The sequence below is a fragment of the Nicotiana tomentosiformis genome, chromosome 1 (assembly GCF_000390325.3).
Source record: "Nicotiana tomentosiformis chromosome 1, ASM39032v3, whole genome shotgun sequence".
In the NCBI taxonomy this organism is placed as follows: Eukaryota; Viridiplantae; Streptophyta; class Magnoliopsida; order Solanales; family Solanaceae; genus Nicotiana; species Nicotiana tomentosiformis.
Genome location: NC_090812.1, coordinates 123,364,091 through 123,386,853, shown reverse-complemented (window position 1 = coordinate 123,386,853; position 22,763 = coordinate 123,364,091). Strand labels below are relative to the sequence as shown.

The window sequence follows — 22,763 nt, the reverse complement described above, 5'->3', positions numbered from 1 at the left end:
ACCTTCTGCACGGGGTGCCTACAACAGTCAGTCTAGACGACCAAGTCAGACTCAGTTCTAGCGGCCACACCCGTAGAGAGGTTGTTTTGAGTGTGGTGATACTAGGCGTATGGTGAGAGACTCTCCCAGACTTAGGAAGGGTGCACCTCAACAGGATCCACATGCTATGGTTAACGCTCCAGTTTCTACTCCATCGACACAACCAGCTAGGGGTGAAGGTCAGGTAGGTAGAGGTCATCCTAAAGGGGAGGCTAGGCCCATCGTTACGCTTTTCCGGGTAAGACTGAGGTTGTTGCATCAGATGTTGTCATCAAAGGTATATTTTCAGTCTATCATAGGGATGCATCAGTTTTATTTGATCCGGGTTCCACTTACTCGTATGTGTCATCTTACTTTGCTTCAAATTTGGATATATCTCGTGATTCTTTGAGTGCCCCTGTTTATGTGTCTACGCCTGTTAGGGATTCTACTATGGTAGACCATGTTTATCGATCGTGTTTGATCACTATGGAGGTTTTTGAGACTAGGTGTGACCTTCTGCTACTCAGTATGATGGACTTTGATATGATTTTGGGTATGAACTAGTTATCGCCATATCATGTTATTCTGGATTATTACGCTAAGACTGTGACATTAGCTATGCCAGGGTTGCCGTAATTGGAGTGGAGAGGTACTTTGAATCATGTTCCTAGTAGGGTGGTGTCCTTTCTGAAGGCACATCGGATGGTTGATAAAAGGTGCTTGACATATTTAGCCTTTGTAAGGGATGTCAATGCTGATACTTCTACCATTGAGTCTTCCGGTAGTGATAGATTTCCCATATGTGTTTCCAGCAGAACTACTGGGCATTCCACCCGATAGGGGTATCGATTTTGGTATTGAATTGGTGTCGGGAACTCAGCCCATCTCTAATCCATCATATCGCATGGCACCAGTGGCGATGAAGGAATTAAAGGAACAACTTCAGGAATTGCTTGATAAGGGTTTCATCAGGCCGAGTGTTTCACCTCGGGGTGCTCCAGTTCTATTTGTGAAGAAGAAAGATAGCTCTCTGAGGATGTGTATTAATTACCGGCAGCTAAATAAAGTTACAGTCAAGAACAAGCACCCACTACCGCGTATTGATGATTTGTTTGATCAGCTTTAGGGTGCTCGAGTATTCTCGAAGATTTATTTGTGATTGGGGTACCATCAGTTTAAGATCCGAGATTCAGATATTCTGAAAACGTCTTTCAGGTCCCGCTATGGTCTCTATGAGTTTCTGGTGATGTTATTTGGGCTGACCAATGCCCCAATAACATTTATACACTTGATGAACAGTATATTATAGCCGTATCTTGATTCATTCGTCATCGTGTTCATTGACGATATATTGATATATTCTCGCAGCCGGGAGGATCATGAGCAACATTTGAGGATCGTGCTCTAAACTTTAAGGAGAAGAAACTATATTCTAAATTTTCCAAGTGTAAGTTTTGACTTGATTCGATGGCATCTTTGGGCCATGTGGTGTCTTGTGAGGGGATTAAGGTAGATCTGAAGAAGGTGGAGGCAGTTTAGAGTTGGCCTAGACCATCTTCTACTACCGAGATTCAAAGTTTTCTAGGCTTGGCTGGGTATTATCACCATTTTGTGGAGGGTTATCATCCATCACAGCTCCTTTGACTAGATTGTCTCAGAAGGGTGCCCCATTCAGGGGGTCTAATGAGTGTGAGGAGAGCTTTCAGAAGCTCAAGACTTCCTTGACTACAACTCTAGTTCTGGTTTTACCTTCAGCATCGGGTTCTTATACCATTTATTGTGATACTTCGTGGATTGGTATTGGGTATGTATTGATGCAGAAGGGTAGAGTGATTGCTTATTATTCGCGTCAGTTGAAGCCCCATGAGAAGAACTTCCCAGTACATGATTTAGAGTTGGCAGCCATTGTACACGCACTGAAGATTTAGAGGCACTATCTCTACGGCGTATATTGTGAGGTATTCACATATCATAGGAGTTTAAAACACTTGTTTAAGAAAATAGATCTGAACTTGAGGCAACGAAGGTGGTTAGAGCTACTAAAGAACTATGATATCACCATTCTTTATCATCCCGGGAAGGCCAATGTGGTGGCCGATGCTTTGAGTATGAAGGACGAGAGAATGGGTAGTCTCTCTTTTATTCCAGTTGGGGAGAGGCCGTTAGCTTTGGATGTTCAGGATTTGGCCAATAGATTTGTGAAATTAGATATTTCATAGCCTAGCCGGGTTCTTACTTGCATTATTTCACGGTCTTCTTTGTTTGAGCGTATCAAGGTGCACCAGTATGATGACCCTCACTTGCTTATCCTTAAGGACACGGTGCAACACGATGATGATGGGGTGTTAAGGATGCAGGGCCAGATTTGTGTGCCCATTAATGATGGATTACGTGAGTTGATACTCGTGGAGGCCCATAGTTTGCAGTATTCCATTCATCCGGGTATCGCGAAGATGCACCATAATTTGAGGCAGCACTACTGGTGGAGAATAATGAAGTAAGATATTGTTGGGTATGTTGCATGGTGTTTGAACTATCAACAGGTGAAGTATGAGCATCAGGGACCAGGTGATTTTCTTCAGAGGCTTGATATTCCGGAGTAGAAGTGGGAGCGTATCACCATGGATTTTGTAGTTGGACTTCCACGGACCTTGAAAAGGTTCAACGCTGTGTGGGTTATTGTGGACAGGTTAACCAAGTCTGCACTCTTCATTCCTGTCATGACTGCCTATTCTTCAGAGTAGCTGACTCGGATTTACATTCATGAGATTATTCTCCTTTATGGTGTGCTAGTGTCTATTATCTTGGATCGAGGCATGCAGTTCACATCGCATTTTTGGAGATCCGTGCAATGAGATTTGGGCACACGGGCCGAGCTGAGTACGACATTTCATCCCAAGATGGACGGACAGTCCGAACAAACTATTCAAATATTGGGGGACATGCTACATGCATGTGTTATTGATTTCGGCGGTTTATGAGATCAATTTCTACCACTCGTAGAGTTCACCTACAACAACAGCTATCAGTCGAGAATCCAGATGGCATCTTACGAGGCCTTATATGGGAGGAGATGTCGCTCTCTAGTTGGTTGGTTTGAGATTGAAGAGGCTAGGTTGTTGGGCACTGATCTGGTTTGAGATGCTTTCGAGAAGATGAAGTTGATTTAGGAGTGGCTTCATACACCACAGTCCAGGCAAAAGAGTTATGCTGATAGGAGAGCTCGTGATGTGGCATTCATGATGGGTAAGAGGGTTCTACTCAGCGTTTCGCCCATGTAGGGTGTGATAAGGTTCGGGAAGAAGGGATCTTTGAGAGAGTAGGTGAGGTGGCCTACAATCTTGCATTACCACCAAGCTTATCGGTAGTTTACCCGGTGTTCCATGTTTCCATGCTTCAAAAGTATTATGGAGATCCGTCACATGTAATAGATTTTAGCTCAGTCCAGTTAGATAAGGATTTGACTTATGTTGAGGAGACGATGGCTATCATGGATAGGCAGGTCCAAAAACTAAGGTAGAAGAACATTGCGTCGGTGAAGGTTCAGTGGAGAGGTCAACCGATCGAGGAGGCGACTTGGGAGGCCGAGCATGTTATGAGGAGCCGATATCCTCACCTTTTTGGCACGTCAGGTATGTCTCTTGTAATGACCCAACCGATTATTTTGAGTATTTGCACTTCGCTCGGTAGTTTGAGGGCATGAGTAGCTCCGTATGATGTATTATAACTTGTGTGAATCGTCGGTTTTGGTTTTCAGGTTATTCGGAATCGATTTGGAAGAATGAATTTCATGATTGAAGCTTTAAGTTAAAAGAGTTGACCAAGTGTGACTTTTTTTAGTATTTAACCTTTGATTGGAGTTTTGATGGTCTAGGTAGGTTCGGATGGTGATTTTGGACTCGGGTGTATGCCCAGATTTGCATTTGGATGTTTCTAGCAGGTTTCGATGCAAATTGGCGAAAGTTGGAAATTTGAAGGTTTGGAAAGTTCATAAGTTTGACCGAGAGTTGACTTTGATGATATCGGATATGAATTGTGGTTCCGAGAATTAAAATAGCTTCGTTATGTCATTTGGGACTTTTATGAAAAATTTGGGTTCATTTCGGGTTGATTTGATATGTTTTGGTGTGAGTTTTGGAAGTTGAAAGTCCAAAGTTCAGTTAAGTTCGAATTGAGGTGCGATTTGTCGTTTCGATATTGTTATGTGTGATTTGAGACATCGAGTACGTCCATGTTATATTATGGGACTTATTGGTATGTTCGGACAGGGTCCCGAGGGGCTCGAGTGAGTTTAGGATAGGTTTGGATTGGGTTGTGTTGCGCTCGTTTGTTTCGACGTCGTTTCTTCAACATAAATGGTACCACATTAAGCAAATGAGCTCCAATTTTCGTTTTGATTGAAACATTAGATCCGTATCATAATTTTAGAACTATAACAACTGAAATCATCAAGTTTCGACATCGTATAAGGAGTTTATGGTCATTTTACTAAGAATTTGGTTGTCAGATTTGTTTCAGATTAATTACGAAATTGCCACTGAATTCGTATTTAAAAATCTGCACTATTTGCAAATATTAAAAACTAACATATCTCCTTTATTATAAGGTCAAATGGAGTAATTCAAAAGCCTAACTTGACTGGAATTTCACAAGGAATCCATTGGAGGAATCAAAAGTGAGTTTCAGTATCGGTTGGCATGAGAAACGAGGTAGAATAGCTGGGCAGAAGCATATAAATCAAGAGTTTGTTCATTTGGTCATATGTGGAGTTGGGGAGCTCGGATTTGGATGATTTTTGAAGTGATTTTCACCACATGGATTGGGGGTAAGTATTATCCACTTAATGTTTATTATATTTCATGAGTCTATCTTCGTTTTTGACAATTGGTTGATGATTTCAAAAGTAAAATTTGGGGGGTTTTATCTAAAATTTCATAAAGTGAATTTTTGAGTTTTGAACATCGATTTGGAGTCGGATTTGAGTGAAACTAGTATGGTTGGACTCGTAATTGAATGAGTTATCGAATTTTATAAGTTTTGTCGAGTTCCGAGGCGTGGGCCCGAGTTGACTTTTTAGTTGATTTTGGACTTTTGAGTAAAGATTCGATCTTTATCAATTGGAATTGTTTCCTTAAGCTTTATTTGATGTATTTGAGTTGATTTTGGCTAGTTTCGAACCGTTCAGAGGTCGGTACATACGGGATGGCATTTTTGGAGTATGGTTTGGCTTGCTCGGTATTGGATTTGGCTTGTTCGAGGTAAGTAACACTTCTAAACTTGGTACTGAGGGTATGAACCCCGAATATACGTGATATGTATTTGGTGTTAAGGTGATGCACATGCTAGGTGACGGGCATGTGGGCGTGCACAGTGTGAATTGTGACTCGGTTATTTCTTTGGTACTATGTAGTCACCTAATCTTATTTGTATTCGTGAAATATCTACGTGCTAGAGTAATTGAGTTGTGATCCATGTTAGAAATCATGTCTAGGCTATATGCTTATCCTGTTGGGACCCACTGGGGGTCATTTCTACTGTTGAGTTACCTGTTTTTATTGAAATTACATACTCAGTCATACGCATTCATCTACATATCATATCTCAGTCTCTGTTACCATTTATTGATACATAACATCATTATTTTTGGGCTGATCTTTCATGACATTGTGAGCCCGAGAGACTGGAGAGATTGATGACTGAGTGAGGCCGAGGACCTGTTTGTGAGTGGTATTTATGGGAGCGGGCTGCACGGCGCAACATGTTATTTTGATATATGCCATGATTGGCTTATTATAGCGCTTGGGCTGAAGGAGCCCCTTCGGAGTCTGTACACACTCCCAGTGAGCGCAGGTACCTACTGAGTGCGAGTGTCGAGTGATTGGGTGGATTGAGTGATTGTGAGGACTGAGTGGTTGTGAGGACTGATTGACTGTGAGGACTGATTGACTGGGAGGACTGAGTGAATTGATACTATAAAAGTATGCATATGGTTTTATCACTGAGTTGCATCGCATTTGACATGCACACTTGACATACATGCATAAAGATGCATCTTCCTCATGTTGTACGGTATCACGTCATTCATGACTTCTCATACATATTGACATGTAGGCATAGAGATGTATTTTCCTCATGCCATTTGAAAATGAAACATTTACCTGTTGAAAGCTTTGAAAAAAATTACAGTTTTCAAACTTACTCATACTTTTGATGTTTTCGGTGAAAGATTTGAGATTTACTACTATACTTGAAAAGCATGCCTATTTTTTCATAACTGTGAATGAGTTGAGCATCATATCTCTGAGTTACTTCGTGTATCATTTTTTACTATATTTTTATGCACTGTTGCTGGTTATTAGAGTTGGACTCTGACCCATATCCCAGGTCGTAATTACTTTCAACCTAAGGTTAGGTTTGTTACTTATTGAGTACATGGGGTCGGTTGTACTCATACTATACTTCTTTACCTTGCGTGCAGACTTGGATGCTGACGTTGATGTGTATGATAGAATCTAGCATTGAAGACGTACCTGCATTTCGGTAATAGCTACCTCTTGTTCAAGGTAGCTCTTGTGAGCACCTAATTTTTTACCATATTTAGATTTTTTGCCACTTTTTAGAATGTAAATAATTTAAAGTTTAATTTACATGTTTTAGCTTTTGTTTTACCCTTTTATAGGTTTTTCTGAAGAAAATTAAAAACTACAAAAAGAGTTACATTTTTTTTAGAGTATTAGTTTTATTTTTATTTACAAAGAAAGAAGAGTTTCCAAAACAAATATAGTTTTATCTAGTTTAGTACAATTATTTAAGTTAGAGGCTTTAAGAATTAAATATTGAGTATAGTAATTTTTACCTTGCTTTTTATTTATTTATTTTAGTAGGAGTAGATTATTTTGCTTATTTATTATAATATTACAAAAAAAAAGAACCAATCACAATTGGCCACTTGTAAAAGATTCTTCCTAACAAATTCCCTCTTTTCTTGGTAGCTTCTCACATGCACACACTTTTGATGGCCTGACAATTCACTGATTTTTAACCAACTCTCACGTGGCCCTCTCCCTCCTCTCTCTTACTTATAAACACATAAGGACACAAAAAAAAAGAGGATAGAAAAAGGGGGGATCGGGGAAACAAAAAACAGAGGAAAACACATAAAGAAAATTGGAGGTAAAATGTAGAGGAGGAGCAGCTGAAAATTTGCCACTCTCTAGTCGGCCTCTCTTCCTCATAACAGCAGCCAAATCCCTTCTTCCCCCTGTAAATAACAGCTCTAAAAGCTTCAGAACCCACCTGAAATCCAGCCTTAAAGCTTCAACGAAATAACCTTGAACCACCGAAAATATCACCCCAAACCAATGCGAAAAATCAGCTCGAAATCACCATCCAAATCTGGTCGGGCTAAGTCGTTCGGGGTTGCAATTTCGGTTCGAGTTTATGGTCCATAGCTCACTTGAGGACTGCTGCTTTTGGATATTCTTTTGCACTGTACATGTTGGAAATTTTTCACCAATTAAGGTCCATTCTTTTCTCTATATACTATTTCTTTCTTTCTTTTTTTTTTTTGGAAGTTTTCTTCCATGAACGTGATTATGAATATGATGCCATGGTTTTCTTGCGTAGCAGTGAAACATTCATTCTTCATTTCTATTTTCAAATATTGAATCATGCTTTAAATGTTCATATGTGAATTTTTCCTGGTTGTCATATTTTGGATAATATCTAGTGAGATAATTTTGGTATTGCTGCATCGATAATTTACTTGGGGGAAAACCAGCAGTTCATTGGAATTAGAATTTTGAGCTAACTCTGATTTAGATAACTAATGGGCCGTGGATTTTGCTTTAATGATATTGGGCCGTCTGAAGTTTAGTATTGGGTCTGTAATTTGAAAATAAAGCAGATCTGGATCCTATCATGATTTAAGTTGAATGGGTTGCAGTTTCATTTAGTCAAAAGAATGGGCTTTGGACTTCTGTTGTCGTTAATCCCAAAATACAACGTGCTAAGTTATATTTAGCGACTTGTTGATAATAGCTAAGTCACACCTCTTCCACAAACAATCTCATATCCATAAACTCTTGGCCTTACAATAATCTCAAAGTAGGAAAAATAATTCATGAATACGTTAGTACGCTTTTAGGCACGCTATTAATTAATCAAATTATCGTGATTATGTATACGTTTGCGTAACATAATTACGATATTCAAAATTAAAATCAAGGTATGCGTCCGCGCAACTTTGGGCGCAACAATCTTAATAATAAAGTGTTACTAATTGTGTACACATACGCGTGACATGATTTTTAGCACACTAAATAAAGACGGACTCATACATACTTGGTTCATTTCAAGATAATTCCATAACGCCATATATTAAAAGCGGTAAAAAAGGTAAATATGCATAGGTTCTAAAATGAGTAATTAAGTAATTTTATTAAGCCAAGTATGATTAAAGCGACCGTGCTAAAACCACGAAATCCGAAAATGCCTAACACCTTCTCCGAGAAGGAAGATGATGTAAGAAAACTAATTAATTTAATTCGATTGAATATTCTATATGCATTTGGCTCTATTTGAATTCTTTACATTCTCATTATGTTTTTTTTAGATAAATTGGACTGAGATTTCAATTATTTTTTTTAAGTAGAGAAACAACCAAGATGGAATTATGAATTCGTTAGATAACATGATCGCTGAATTCACTTTGATGATGTTGTACTAAAATTTGGTTCACTCTAAGAGGAAAATGACAACACACAGAAGATGTAACGACCCGACCGGTTGTTTTGAGTATTTTAACCCCGATCCCCTAATTAATGCTTCCTTTATGTTTTATTGTGATTATGTGACTTGTCGAGGTGCTTGGGTATGATTCCAGGTGAGTTTTGAAGTGAAATGTTATACATAGTCCCTAAGTTGGAGGTTTAAGTTGAAAGAGTTGACATTAGTTTGACTTTTGTGTAGATGACACGGGAATGAAGCTTTGACGGTTCCAATAGCTCCATAGGGTGATTTTGGACTTAGGAGAGTGTACGGATATTGATTTGAAGGTCCGTAGTTCGTTTCGGCGTGAATTGACGAAAGTTGAAAAGTTGAAGATTTGGAAGGTTGAAAAAGTTTGACCGGGGGTTGACTTTATTGATATCGGGGTCGGATCCAGATTTTGATAGTCGAAATAGGTCGGTCATGTCATTTATAACTTGTGTGCAAAGTTTGAAGTCAATCGGAGTTATTTTAATCTGAATCAGCATTAGTTTCGGAAGTTCATAGTTTCCTAGGCTTGAATTTGGGATGCGATTCGTAGAATCGATGTTGTTTGATGTGATTCTTGGCCTTGAGTAGGTCCGTTATGTATTTTGGAACTTGTTGGTATATTCGGACGGGGTCCTGGGGGTCGCAGGTGTGAAATGGATTGCATCCGGATTAATTTTTGGACTTGTGCAATTCCTGAAGTTTCCAGCCATCTGGTGTCATCGCACCTGCAGAGGGATTGGCCGTAGGTGCGGACTCGCAAATGTGAGTGATGGAGCACAGAAGCGAAATGGGCTGCCTAGGCCTGGGATCACAGGTGCGAGGTGGTTTCCGCATCTGCGAGTCTGCATGTGCGGAGAAGTGGTCGTAGATGCGGAAGGGGGCAAGCTTGGTCGGTCGTCGCAGAAGTGGAGAGTTTTTCGCAGGAGAGCATTCGCAGGTGCGCGAGTATGTTCGCAGAAGCGGAATCTCCTGAGCCTAAGTGGAACCCGCACCTGCGATGGTAATTCTGCAGGTGCGGCGTCGCAGATACAATGAAAGGCTCGCATAAGCAGATTTACTAGGCAGAAAATAGGAAATTTCGAGGGTTCAAATCATTTTTTATATTTTGGACCTAGAGAGCTCGGTGTGAGGCGATCTTTCGAGGGTTCTTCAAGGATATTGTTGGGTAAGTGATTCTAACCCGGATTGAACTATATTTCATGAATCTATTACTATTTTCATCATCTAATTAGGGATTTGAGTTGGAATTTGGGGGAAAATGATAAAAACTTCCTAGACTAAATTTTTGAGTTTTGAAAGGCGATTTGAGGTCGAATTTTAGTAATTCTTGTATGGTTGGACTCGTTATCGAATGGGTGTTCGAATTTTATAATTTTGGTCGGGCTCCGAGACGCAGACCCGGGTTGACTTTTTATTTCTTTGCAAAGATCGTAGCTTTATTGTTCGAAATAGTTTCCTATAATTGATATTTATAGTATGAAGTTGTTTTGACTTTAGATTCGAGCCATTCAGAGTTGGATAATTAAGGGAAAGGCCTACTAGTGGATTGAGTTAGCGTGATTTGAGGTCAGCGTCTTTCCTAACCTTGTGTGGGTAAATTTACTCCTTAGGATTGGTATTGTTTGTGATAACTGTGATGTGTAAAAGTCGTGTACGTAAGGTGATGAGTGTTTGCACAGGCTAAATGTGAAAATTTACCGGTTTTACCTATGTAAATCCCTTTCATGCCTTAGTTGAGTTATATTAACATGTTATAGTCATCATTTCTAGTCTATTTTCTCATGTTCTACTTGTCTTATTCCTTACTTGCTAATTGCTCTACATGCTTAGTTGAAGTTCTTGTTTCCTTTATTCCGTATTCATTATTTAACTGTTGAACTCTTTACTTAAAGTTGTTATTCTTGGAATATCTTGTTGTTGAAATTGGTATTGAGTTATAAAGGCCATGATTTGCATTGAGGCAAGGTGTTAAGTTGTGAAATACTATTCTTATTGAGTTATTCACTATCGGTTATTATTGTTGAGACTCTTGTGGACATTGTGGTTGAGCCATGGGTTTTTTATTGTGAGAATACTGTTATTGTTAATTTTTGTGGCAAGTTGTGATATTGGGCACTTGAGGTACGATTTGTGATATGTTGTGATATTGATACGCATGCGGTGGTATAAGATTTTGGGGTTGAAACGCATGCGGTAAGATAAGGTGGGCTTGATACGCATGACTAGTAGGAGAACTACTAGATGTCATACGGTGTGATAAGGTGGGTTAAAACGGGATGCTATTCCGAGAAAATAATTTTTAAAACTAAATGCAAGGTTCCCGCGGTGATATAAGGAACTATTGTGAATTATTCTTGTGATTTGAGACTACGAGGCGGTACCTCGGTAATGACTCTTGTTGGTATTTCTCTATTGTTGCACTTGTCTTTGGTTGTTTGTTTCCTTAGCATATTATTTCTTATTTTTTCTCCCTGTTACATTATTTGCTTTAGTTCCGTGTAGCTGATCTTGATATACTATTTGTTGTTTCAATTTCATTACTATCATTACTACACTGCCATACACTTGTACAATCTTCTTATTTATTCCAGTAGGGCCTTGACCTGACCTTGTCACTATTCTACTGAGGTTAGGCTTGGCACTTACTGGGTACCGTTGTGATGTACTCATGCTACGCTTCTGTACATCTTTTTGTGCAATTCTAGGTACCTCATACCAGCACAAGCATTAACGAGAGTTTAGCTGCCGAGACTTCAAGGTATACATGCCGGCGTCCGCATGCCTCGGAGTCCCCCTCTACCTTGACTATTCTATTTTCCTTATCCCTTTATAGATATTGATGTATAGGATTATGTGGTACTTCTATTTAGAGCTTGTGACTTGTATACACCGGGTCTTGGGAGTTATATATGCTGAGTTGCAGATTTCATATTATATAGTTGCTAAGTCTTGAGACTTCATTTATTATTTCAGTAATTTCTGTATGAATGTTAGGCTTACCTAGTCTTAGAGACTAAGTGCCATCATGACATCCTATGGAGAAAAATTGTGTCCGTGATAGAAGAAGAGAGGGGGAGGAGAGGAGAGAAAAAAAGAGGTGTAATTGAATTCCTTAATTGAAGGGGTTAATCATGGTTTGAGAGCCTTTTAAAGGGGAATGTATACAATTTGTGAAAAAAACTCAATTAGTTATGGCAAATAACAAACTTTAGTTAAAGCGGGTAAAAAAAAGGTGTAACTAAATTGCTTAATTAAAGGGGTTAATCATGATTTGTGAGCCTTTTTACTGTTGTTTTCTGTTTCTTTGTGCTTAGAGTTTCTTCTTCTTCTTCTTAGTTACAAAATGAGTTTGTTAAATTTGTTGTTGTTTTGACCATTTGATAATTGAGATTTATTGTGTATGATATTTGAAAGTTATGCTTTCAATTTGAGCTCATTTGGAGTAGATTTGGATATTGAATCGTGTATTGAATTGTTGACATTTGAATAACATGTTTCAAAACTTAAGATTCAAAATATGAAGTTGCATTCAATAGATTGAACTACTTAAGATTTGAATTTCTGAAGTTGCATTTGAAAGATAGATGAGCTTCAGATTTGATTTCTGAAGTTGCATCGAAGATATTGAACTCAGATTCGAATTTCTGAAGTTATATTTGAAAGATAGATTATTTCATATTTGATTTCTGAAGTTGCATTAAAGAGATTGAAATACTTCGATCCGAGCGGGTACAGCTTGCAATAGTGGCCCCAAAAGTGGGTATATATATGATAATGTCCCTTTGTAAACGACCAAAGACCCTAAGCTATATTTACATTCGGTGGCTACTTTTGTGACCTTGTATTTAGAAGTTGGCCATTTTTTTAAGTTAAAGATCCATGATTTGAAAATCAGATTTTAAATTTTGAACTATGGAACATGTGATCTCGTTCAAATTTTAGACAATTGGTCTAATTTTGTAAAAGTGGTCTACATCTATATACAACGCGATAAAAGTGATTACTGATATGAGTCATCTGGTACGTCAGCAATACATAACAGGCCTTAGACTAACAATTAAAATATATCCATTTGGAGAAAGATACTACTTGCTCTCTTAATAATCTTTATTGAATTCGGAAAATATAATTCGTTAAATTTGAGTAGATTTAGATAAAGATATGAACTATAATTAAATTCCTTTAAATTCCTCCACCAAGTCCTATCAAACTCTCATTCCTCACTACAAGCAAAAAGCTTAAGTAATTATGCAAGAAGAAAGTTGTTCATTATAATGGTTGGCATCAAGAAAAAGAAAACCATTCTCATGATAGCATGGTTTTCTTTTTTCTTTTATTCTTTTAACTCAATTGAGTCAATGAATAATCATGACGATATATATTCTTATTTTATCCCCTCCCTCAAGAAAAACAGACAAATATATATTTATTTTCTTCATCTTATTCTTTTTGTATTATAAACTAAGATCTTCTTATTTTGTCCTCAGGATTTGGAGTTTTAGTGTCTGCGAGGTAATTATCTATTCTAGTTGATTTGTATTGATCCAGGCAAATGTAAATATATCTACAAAATTTTTGTATTTTTCATTCTCTGTTTTGTTGTAATTGTTCTTTTGAAGTGGATATGTTTCACTTAACAAAGTAAATCTCATATTTCAGGTCTGAAAATATATAGCTAGGATAATATAATAAAGGCATCAAGCTCTATCCATGTGGATCTGACCCAACGGATGAGAGATTATCCAACGTGATCTTTATAATCTTTTTCTTTCGGGATGATCCAAAAGAGGGAACTAAGAGCTGAGGTGGATAAATAGAGGTCAAATTAATCACATAGTTTGATTTCTAAAGACGTTTTGACCGATGATATTCACTTGAACCTCCGATGTTCTCTTATTAATTACATGTATTTAAAAAGAAAGACTAACAGATGCATTAGCAAAATGTACCTCTCTTCTATACAAGATTGCTATGAGAATCCTAGTAGTCCATGGAAGAAGCATATTTAGTAGTCCTGTCATAGGTACCCTTGAGCACCTTTATTAAACAATATGATGTTTAAAATTTTTTACGTGTCATTATAAATTAGAAGAAATATTTTTCTACCTTGTAATATCGTGATGAAAATACAATTATTATAAATATACATGTCACTAGATGATATGACAATTCTTTGTTAGAAAAATAAATGTTGTCATCAAATAAGGAGTTTCTTATGGCGATATTCTAAAAGCTCACATTTAAACAATTGCTTCCTAGAAGCACCTCTTTTATGCGGTGTCAAGCGCTTATTATAATTAGACGCTTCTATGTGGGTTGAGCACTTAAGGTCGCACTTGGACGAAGAATATTGCGAAAATATTCTCTTATTTTAGTGACCAGCTAAGTGAAATGACAACCGACTAATTAAGCTATTCAGTTTTATTTTAAGTAAATTTCAGTTATTTTCTAAATCTTTAAGTGTTGGAAAATAATAACCTTCTTAAACAACATTTTCCGGTGAGGTAACAAGAATAAAACATTCTTGTCGTCTGTCCTAAAGGTTCTTCAATCAACAATGCATAAACCACGTGTTTATAGTTGCGGAAAAGATGTCTATGGACGACAAGTTAACATCGTCCAAGCATTCCAAGTTCATATGCCAACCAGCCACACATCAAAATGACTTAATATGCTTATATTTGCCCTTACATGGAGTAATCAATTTGGCAATGAAATACCCATAAAATCACTATAATCTTCAAATTTATGTATGTAAAAAAACAAGTCAAACATGTGCATACCAAAGTTTCAAGTAAGATAAGCACTTTAGTGTAATGGGATGAAGAAAATTAACATTTACATGGTTCAAACACCTCCTCTTATATAGATATGAGTTAGATGAAGTTTGCAAGTAGAAATGGGGAACTTTTCACGTCAGGAACTAAACACCTAGACTAAACAAATTACAACGGTTTTAAAAACTAGTACATAATTGTCGCGCCCCATTTTCTCGCGAAAGCGGGTTTCGACATGCGATAACTCTTTAAATGAGTATTAAAAGAGAAGAGTTGCCACCTAATGATTTAAGGTGCGTTAGGGCACCTATTCGCAAATAACTCCGATTAAACGAATCTATGTCACCAAAGAGCGGTTAAGGGTTTAAATTACCTCAAAAGAAGGTGTTAGCACTCTTCGAGGTCCACAAATATGATTCCCGGCCGAATTTTAAACTAAGTGGGATGATTGGGTCAACTAAGTTATAGGTTGCTAGATTGTTAATTACGCCTAAGTGGTCAAGTTTGTAAATCAACTAAATAATCAAGTCAGGTTAACTACGAAGATAGTCACAAAAACCAAACTCCTTAATAATGTAATTGACTTAATTAGGGGGACCTAAAATTTTAAGCCTAAAGAATCTACCCGTAGAACATAAATAATACTTCGTAACTTAAGTGCAATGGTTGCTCGTATTATCTGGCGAGCACAAATTATTATCTCATGTTACTCGATTACTATCTTTAAGTTATTTACCTAAAGCGCACTAATACATTGTAACTCGTGCCCTAAGGGTGTCACCACCAGTCCCATACTTAAAGTCCTAAGATTGCTCAAAATTAAAACAAAGGCGTCAAATAAGAGGAGCACATAGGACTTAAATAGATAGCACATAATCACGCAGGGCTTAAATAGCCTCCAAAATAGACACTTCGTGCAAGCAGGTAAATTAACTAGCGGCAGTCTAAAAAATGTTGATGTAGATTAAGTTAAAGAACCAGTTTGAATATGTGAAAGCATCATCTAGAGAGTTATTAAGTTATCAAGTTATTTCAAGTTGTAAGTTTAAATAAACCTATAGGCATGATATCTAGATGATTAGAATAGAGGTTAACAAGCATTTAATGATTAACAGAACTTAAATATTCGAATTAATGATGTGATTCCTAAGACATGATTTCTAATTGAGCACCCGACAGTACGTCAAGGATCAGACTAAAAGAGTCCATGATGTGCAAAATCATATGCGTGAACGGGCGTGTGACTAAACGAAGAGACATGATGTAAACTTAGGCTGAATAGGTTGCGCATATTGTTATGTGATTAAACTCCTATAAGCATGGTTTCCAATGTGAGCATGTTGAAGCAGTAGTAAATCCTAGAGATATGTTTTCTAGGAGAGACAGATTAAGCAGATCCTATAGGCATGATATCTAAACGCGCGAGGTTAGTGGGGCATGGGATCCTATAAGCATAATATCTAAACACGCGCATACATATTAAAACCTAAAGACATGTTATCTACCCTCAATGTATAAATAGTCCTATAGGCCTGCTTTCGAAACAAAATAAAGTCCCAACCCCAAATGTTCACTGTGGCCCCCATAGCTGTCTGTTTACGAATAAATTATTACATACCCAATCAAGGAGATGAGCAAAAAATAAATCAGAATATTACAGGCTCAAATAATTAAATGAACAAGCCTAAATGCGAACCAGGTGTATTCTGGGCCTTCATGAACCTTTCAAATGCGCCAAAAGCCCAGTAGTCAGATGTGCATGTTCAAGCAACATAAGGCGACCAACCAAACCAGCCCCAAACTAGATTTTAACCCCCTCAAGATTCATGTTGACGTTCTTATTCAGTTCATCAACATATGAAGGTAATATGTAAGACTGGAGACAAGCATTGGCTTCTACGAACATGATTTCTAGATGCAATATCAAATGTCAATGTCATAGAACAAATATTTGTAAATAACAAACTGACACCAGGGGATTCCATGATTTCTAATATATATATATATATATATATATATATATATATATATATATATATATATTACCAGGAGAGTTCAGCACACTTATATATATATATATATATATATATATATATATATATATATATGGATACATGGAGGCCTTGTTACTAAATATAAGAACAAGATTTCATACAGGTATGCTCCCGTCTAGTTTATTCAGGAAGTGCAGGTTTAACACTGGAGGAGGGGGGGATGGATATGACACTAACATATACTGCTGCCCTACTAAAGGGATCATGCAAGTATCAGATATGCTCAACCGGTTACACAGAAAAAACCTAAGTACTAAAACCAGAAGCACTTCATTAATCCTAAAGGTGATGTCTCTAACTTTGGTGTTGTACTTCTTGAGTTGGTAACCGGTGAGAGGCCTACTTACGTGTCCAAAGCTCCTGAGAGTTTTAAGGGAAATTTGGTGGTGTGGATCACACATCTCTCGGGTGAATCTATGCTTCAAGATGCAATTGACCGTTCATTGCGTGCAAAAGGTGTCACGATCCCAAAATCTCACCTTTAGGATCGTGTTGTCACCTATTCTCTAAAATTAGGTAAGCCTAATACATGTTGAGAATTTTAACAGAAATAAATAACTTAGCTATTAACTTAAACTGATAAATGACATAATAAAAGCTGAAATTGATCATAGTCATACATCCCCAAAATTGGTTCTCTACTGAATACACTAAAAATTTCTAAATACAACATTGTTCTGGAATGAAAATAAACAATAGTAAAGATAACATCAGAAGGTGACTTTGAGGCCTACGAACGGGATGACAGGTATACCTTGAAGTCTCCTCAGCAGCTCAAAAGAAACTAGCTAGTGTCCAACACGCTCTGAGATACCTAGATCTGCACAAAAATATGCAGAAGTGTGTATGAGTACACCACAACGGTACCCAGTAAGTATCAAGACTAACCTTAGTAGAGTAGTGACGAGGTACAAGTCAAGATACTCATTAGACATGACAACTTGTGCAGAATATTAATATAAAGCTAACAACGGGAAGTAAAAGCAATAAATGGCAAGAAGAGTAAACATGTGATGAACAACAAAATAATCAAACACAGTTAAAATACAAGTGAAACAAATTAAGGAAAATAACAGCAGTTCAAATCATCAAGCCGTTCCAACACAAGATTTACAATAAGAATCACCCCGAGGTACCACACCTCATAATCGCAATTCACAAGTCACAAATCACAAATCTTCCTTATGACGTCGCGTGAGCCTTATATTTATTTTAAAAATATTTTTTTCGAAATAGTTTCATGCACTTTAGCCCCTTATCTCGTCGCGTATGCTTTAAAAATGAAGTAATTCTCCTTTCTAGCAACACACACAAATAAATTCCCCTTATCTCGCCACATGCATATCAATATCACCATCCTTATGCCGCCGTATGCACATCTCATCACAATACAATAATCAACTCGCACCACATGTGCCGATTGCCAAAATAACAATATCAATATAATATATAGCCCATGGCTCAACAATAATGTGTATAAAAATTTCAACAACAATAAATAAAACGGAAAATAACTCAACAATGAAAGATATTCCATATAACAACAACTTCAATTAAAAGCATATTAATAGCCTAAATGTATAAACCGGTCAATTTTCATATATAAGTCCGCATACACACTCGTCACCTCATGTACACGTCCTTCACATAATTCAACTAATGCAATTAGACCAAATTATACGGATTAATTTCCCCACATAAAGTTAGAGAAGATACTTACCTCAAACAAGCTAAATCAATCCACTAGTAAGCCCTTCTCGTACAAATCCACATCCGAACAGTTCGAATCTAGCCAAAATAACTTAATATCATAAAAAAAAAAAGCTATAATAAATGATTCTGAGTAATAAAGATTTGATCTTTAACTCAACTCAAAAAGTCAATCTCAGGCCCGCACCTCAGAACCTGACAAAACTCACAAATTCTGAACACTCATTCCGACATGAGTCAAACCATACCAAAATTATCCAATTCCGACCTCAAATCGGCATTCAAATCATCAATTTATCTTTTAGAAATGTTTTTACTAAAATCTCCAATTTCTCCAATTCAAATCATTAATCAAACACTAAAATCGAGGTTGGAATCATGAAATATAAACAAATTCGAGTCCAAAATATTTATCCCAATCCAAATCGTAAAATTTTCCTCCAAAATTGCCCAAAACCGATCTCTCTAACTCAAAATATGATAAAATAACAAAAACCCTCGAAATAGAGTATTAAATAGGTCTGCCCAGATATACACATCGCGATCACAGAAATACCTTCGTGATCACGAAGAACAAATTCACCTAACTGCTACTCTCTTCTTCGCGAACGTGACATCCCATTCGCGAACGCGATGATCAACCCAACATATGCCTACGCGAACGCGCTCCACCTACCACGAACACGAAGACTAAAACGCCCGATGCCCAGCCGGTCTCCCCTTCAACGCGAAGGCATAGCTCATCTCGCTATCGCGACTTACTTCCTCCTCAAATCCTTACGAACGTGTTCCTATTCTCGCCAACGCGAAGTACAAACCTGCCAGACGCCATAAAGGCCTCCGCGAACGCGACTCCTTAGTCGCGATCGTGATGAAAGAAGCACCAGACATTAGAAACAATAGTCCAAATTAGGGGTGCTTATCGGGCGAATAATTACGCTTAACGGTTCGGCTTATCGGTTATCGGATTATAAATGTAGTAATCCGCTAGCCATCCAATAAGACAACGAGCGGATTTGTATCAGATTAACGATTATCGGACAGTTTATCGGCTAAACCAAAAAAGAAATTTTTGAACAATCCTAGTCTTGTGAATAACAAACGGCCAAACTGCATAGTTCACTGGCTTTTATCATTTCAACTTACCATTCATAATCCTCAGTACATTACTCAATGAAGACTTGTCATGGAGTACACAGAACAATCTATAGAACAAATTTTTTGAATACTCTTAATAACAATATGGGTAGAATCTGAAACTCTTGAACACCATGAGAAAGATGTGGGACTCACCCGTGAAGGCTAAATAGTACTTAATATGCATAGGGGTAAAAGTATAAATATAAAATTTTTTAACGGTTTAACGGTTTATCCGATAAGAAAACTGAGTAATCTGTCCCAAACTGTTAAGCCGTTAATTATAAAATCTCAATCCGTTCACCATCCATTACCCTAATAACCCGATACCAATAAGCCAATAAACCATCGGTTCGGTCCGGTTAACGGTTACTGTTCGATTTTGAACAGCCCTAGTCCAAACATGATGAAATGGCCCGTAGCCCATCCAAAACACACCCGAGGCCACCGGAACCCCGTCCAAACACACCAACCAATCCAAAAACATAATACGAACCTACTCGAGGCCTCAAATCAAAACAAACAACATAAAAAATACGAATCACACATCAATTCAAGCCTAATGAACTAATCTAAGTTTTCAATTTCAAAACTTACGCCGAACAAACCTAAACAACTCCGAATGACCTCAAATTTTGCATGCAAGCCCCAAATGAAATAAATTATCTATACCAACTCCCAGAACCACAATCCGAATCTGATATCAACAAAGTCAACCCTCGGTCAAACTATCAACCTTCCAAACCATCAATTTTTTAACTTTCGCAAATTCAAGCCAAAACAACCTGAAACCTCCAAATTCAAATTCGGACATACGTCTAAGTCAAAAATTACCATAAGAAGTTATCGAAACCATCAAAATACTATTTTGGAGTCTTCTACACAAAAGTCAAACTCCGATCAATTCTTACAGCTTAAGCCTTCAACCAAGGGACTAAGTGTCCCAAATTAATCTAAATTTTTTTTTGAAACCACACCAATCAACCCCGTAAATCATGTAATCATAAATACACACACGTAAAGCATCAAATAGGGAAAATGGGACTAATATACGCAAAACGACCGGCTGAGTCATTACATTCTCCCCCTCGTAAACAAACGTTCGTCCTCGAGCGAGTATAGAGATGCCACGACCCAAAATCCAACTAGTCGTGATGACACCTAACCCAACCCGCTAGGTAAGCCAATTGACAATAAACCAATTCCAAAAAAAAATTATGAGACAAATAAATAAAAGAAAATATATGAATCTTATACATTTCTTAAGGATTGGTAGTACAAATCATGGGCTTCTAAGATTTAGAGTTTACATAGCTAGTGTAAAATAAATACATCATATGTTTGAATCATACATAAACAAAGTTTTCATAACTCTAGAGCTGTCACACATCTTTTTTCCGAGGGGATATGGGAGTTTTTTCAATTAAAGTGACATTATTCGAAATAGGATTATTTATTTAATCTCAGATTCATCACGTGGAATATTTGTTATGGTGTCCCAAGTCACCGGTTTATTTTAAATCTAAAATCAAGGAAAATTTTGACTCCGTCTTAAAGTTTGCGAAACCAGAAGACCGGGTAAAGAATTCTGTTAACTCGGGATAAGGTGTTAGGCATTCCCGAATTATGGGATTTTAGCATAGCCGCTTTAATCATACTTGGTTTAATTAAATTGCTTAATTACTCGTTTTAGAACCTATGTATATTTACCTTTTTACCGCTTTTAATATATGGCGTTATGGAATTATCTTGAAACGAACCACATGTGTGTGAGTCCGTCTTTATTTAGTGTGCTAAATATCATGTCACGCGTACGTGTACACAATTAGTAATACTTTATTATTATGATTATTGCGTCCAAAGTTGCGCGAACGCATACCTTGATTTTAATTTTGAATATCGTAATTATGTCACGCGAACGTATACATAATCACAATAATTTGATTATTTAAGAGCGTTTCTAAAAGCATACTAAAGTATTCATGAATTATTTTTCCTACTTTGAGATTATTGTAAAGCCAAGAGTTTATGGATATGAGATTGTTTGTGGAAGAGGTGTGACTTAGCTATTATTAATAAGTCGCTAAATATAACTTAGCATGCTGTATTTTGGGATTAACGACAACAGAAGTCCAAAGCCTATTCTTTTGACTAAATGAAACTGCAGCTCATTCAACTTAAATCATGATAGGATCCAGATCTGCTCTATTTTCAAATTATAGACCCAATACTAAACTTAAGATGACCCAATATCATTAAAGCAAAATCCACATCCCATTAGTTATCTAAATCAGAGTTAGCTCAAAATCCTAATTCCAATGAACTGATGGGTTTCCCCCAAGTAAATTATCGTTGCAGCAATACCAAAATTATCTCACTAGATATTATCCAAAATATGACAACCAGGAAGAATTCATATATGAACATTTAAAGCATGATTCAATATTTGAAAATAGAAATGGAGAATAAATCTTTCACTCCTACGCAAGAAAATCATGACATCATATTCATAATCACGTTCATGGAAGAAAAATTCCAAAAAAAGAAAGAAATAAATAGTACATAGAGAAAAGAATGGACCTTAATTGCTGAAAATTTTCCAACATGTACAGTGCAAAAGAATATCCAAAAATAGCAGTCCTCAAGCGAGCTACGGACCATAAACTCGAACCGGAATCGCAACTCCGAACGACTTATCTCGATTATATTTGGATGGTGATTTCGAGTTGATTTTTTGCACTGGTTTGGGGTGATATTTTTGGTGGTTTAAGGTTGTTTCGTTGAGCTTTAAGGCTGGATTTCAGGTGGGTTCTGAAACTTTTAGAGCTGGTTTTTACAGGGGGAAGAAGGGTTTTGAGCTGCTGTTATGAGGAAGAGAGGCCGACTAGAGAGAATGGCAAATTTTCAGCTGCTCCTCCTCTGCGTTTTTCCTCCAATTTTCTTTATGTGTTTTCTCTGTTTTTTTGTTTCCCCGATCCCTCCCTTTTTCTATCCTCCTTTTTTTTTTGTGTCCTTGTGTGTTTATAAGTAAGAGAGACGAGGGAGAGGGCCACGTGAGAGTTGGTAAAAAATTAGTGAATTGTCAGGCCATCAAAAGTGTGTGCAGGTGAGAAGCTACCAAGAAAAAAGAGAATTTGTTAGGAAGAATCTTTTACAAGTGGCCAATTGTGATTGGTTCTTTTTTTTTTTGTAATATTTTCTTTTCTTGATAATAAATAAGCAAAATAATCTACTCCTACTAAAATGATAATAAATAAGCAAAATAATCTACTCCTACTAAAATAAGTAAATAAAAAGCAAGGTA

General features: G+C 37.1%; 2 long non-coding RNA genes across 2 annotated transcripts; one reads left to right on the top strand and one right to left on the bottom strand.

Moving 5' to 3' along the window:
- Nucleotides 1–6,879: 6,879 nt before the first annotated feature.
- LOC104111539 (uncharacterized) lies at nt 6,880–11,715 on the top strand. The gene is made up of 2 exons (XR_689736.4): nt 6,880–7,542; nt 11,487–11,715. It is a non-coding gene; the product is annotated as an uncharacterized lncRNA (long non-coding RNA).
- Nucleotides 11,716–17,178: 5,463 nt separating this feature from the next.
- Nucleotides 17,179–22,484, bottom strand: LOC108942889 (uncharacterized). The gene is made up of 3 exons (XR_001966770.3): nt 22,040–22,484; nt 18,333–18,400; nt 17,179–17,432 (listed from the first exon to the last, which is right to left on the bottom strand). It is a non-coding gene; the product is annotated as an uncharacterized lncRNA (long non-coding RNA).
- Between the last annotated feature and the right edge of the window lie 279 nt (nt 22,485–22,763).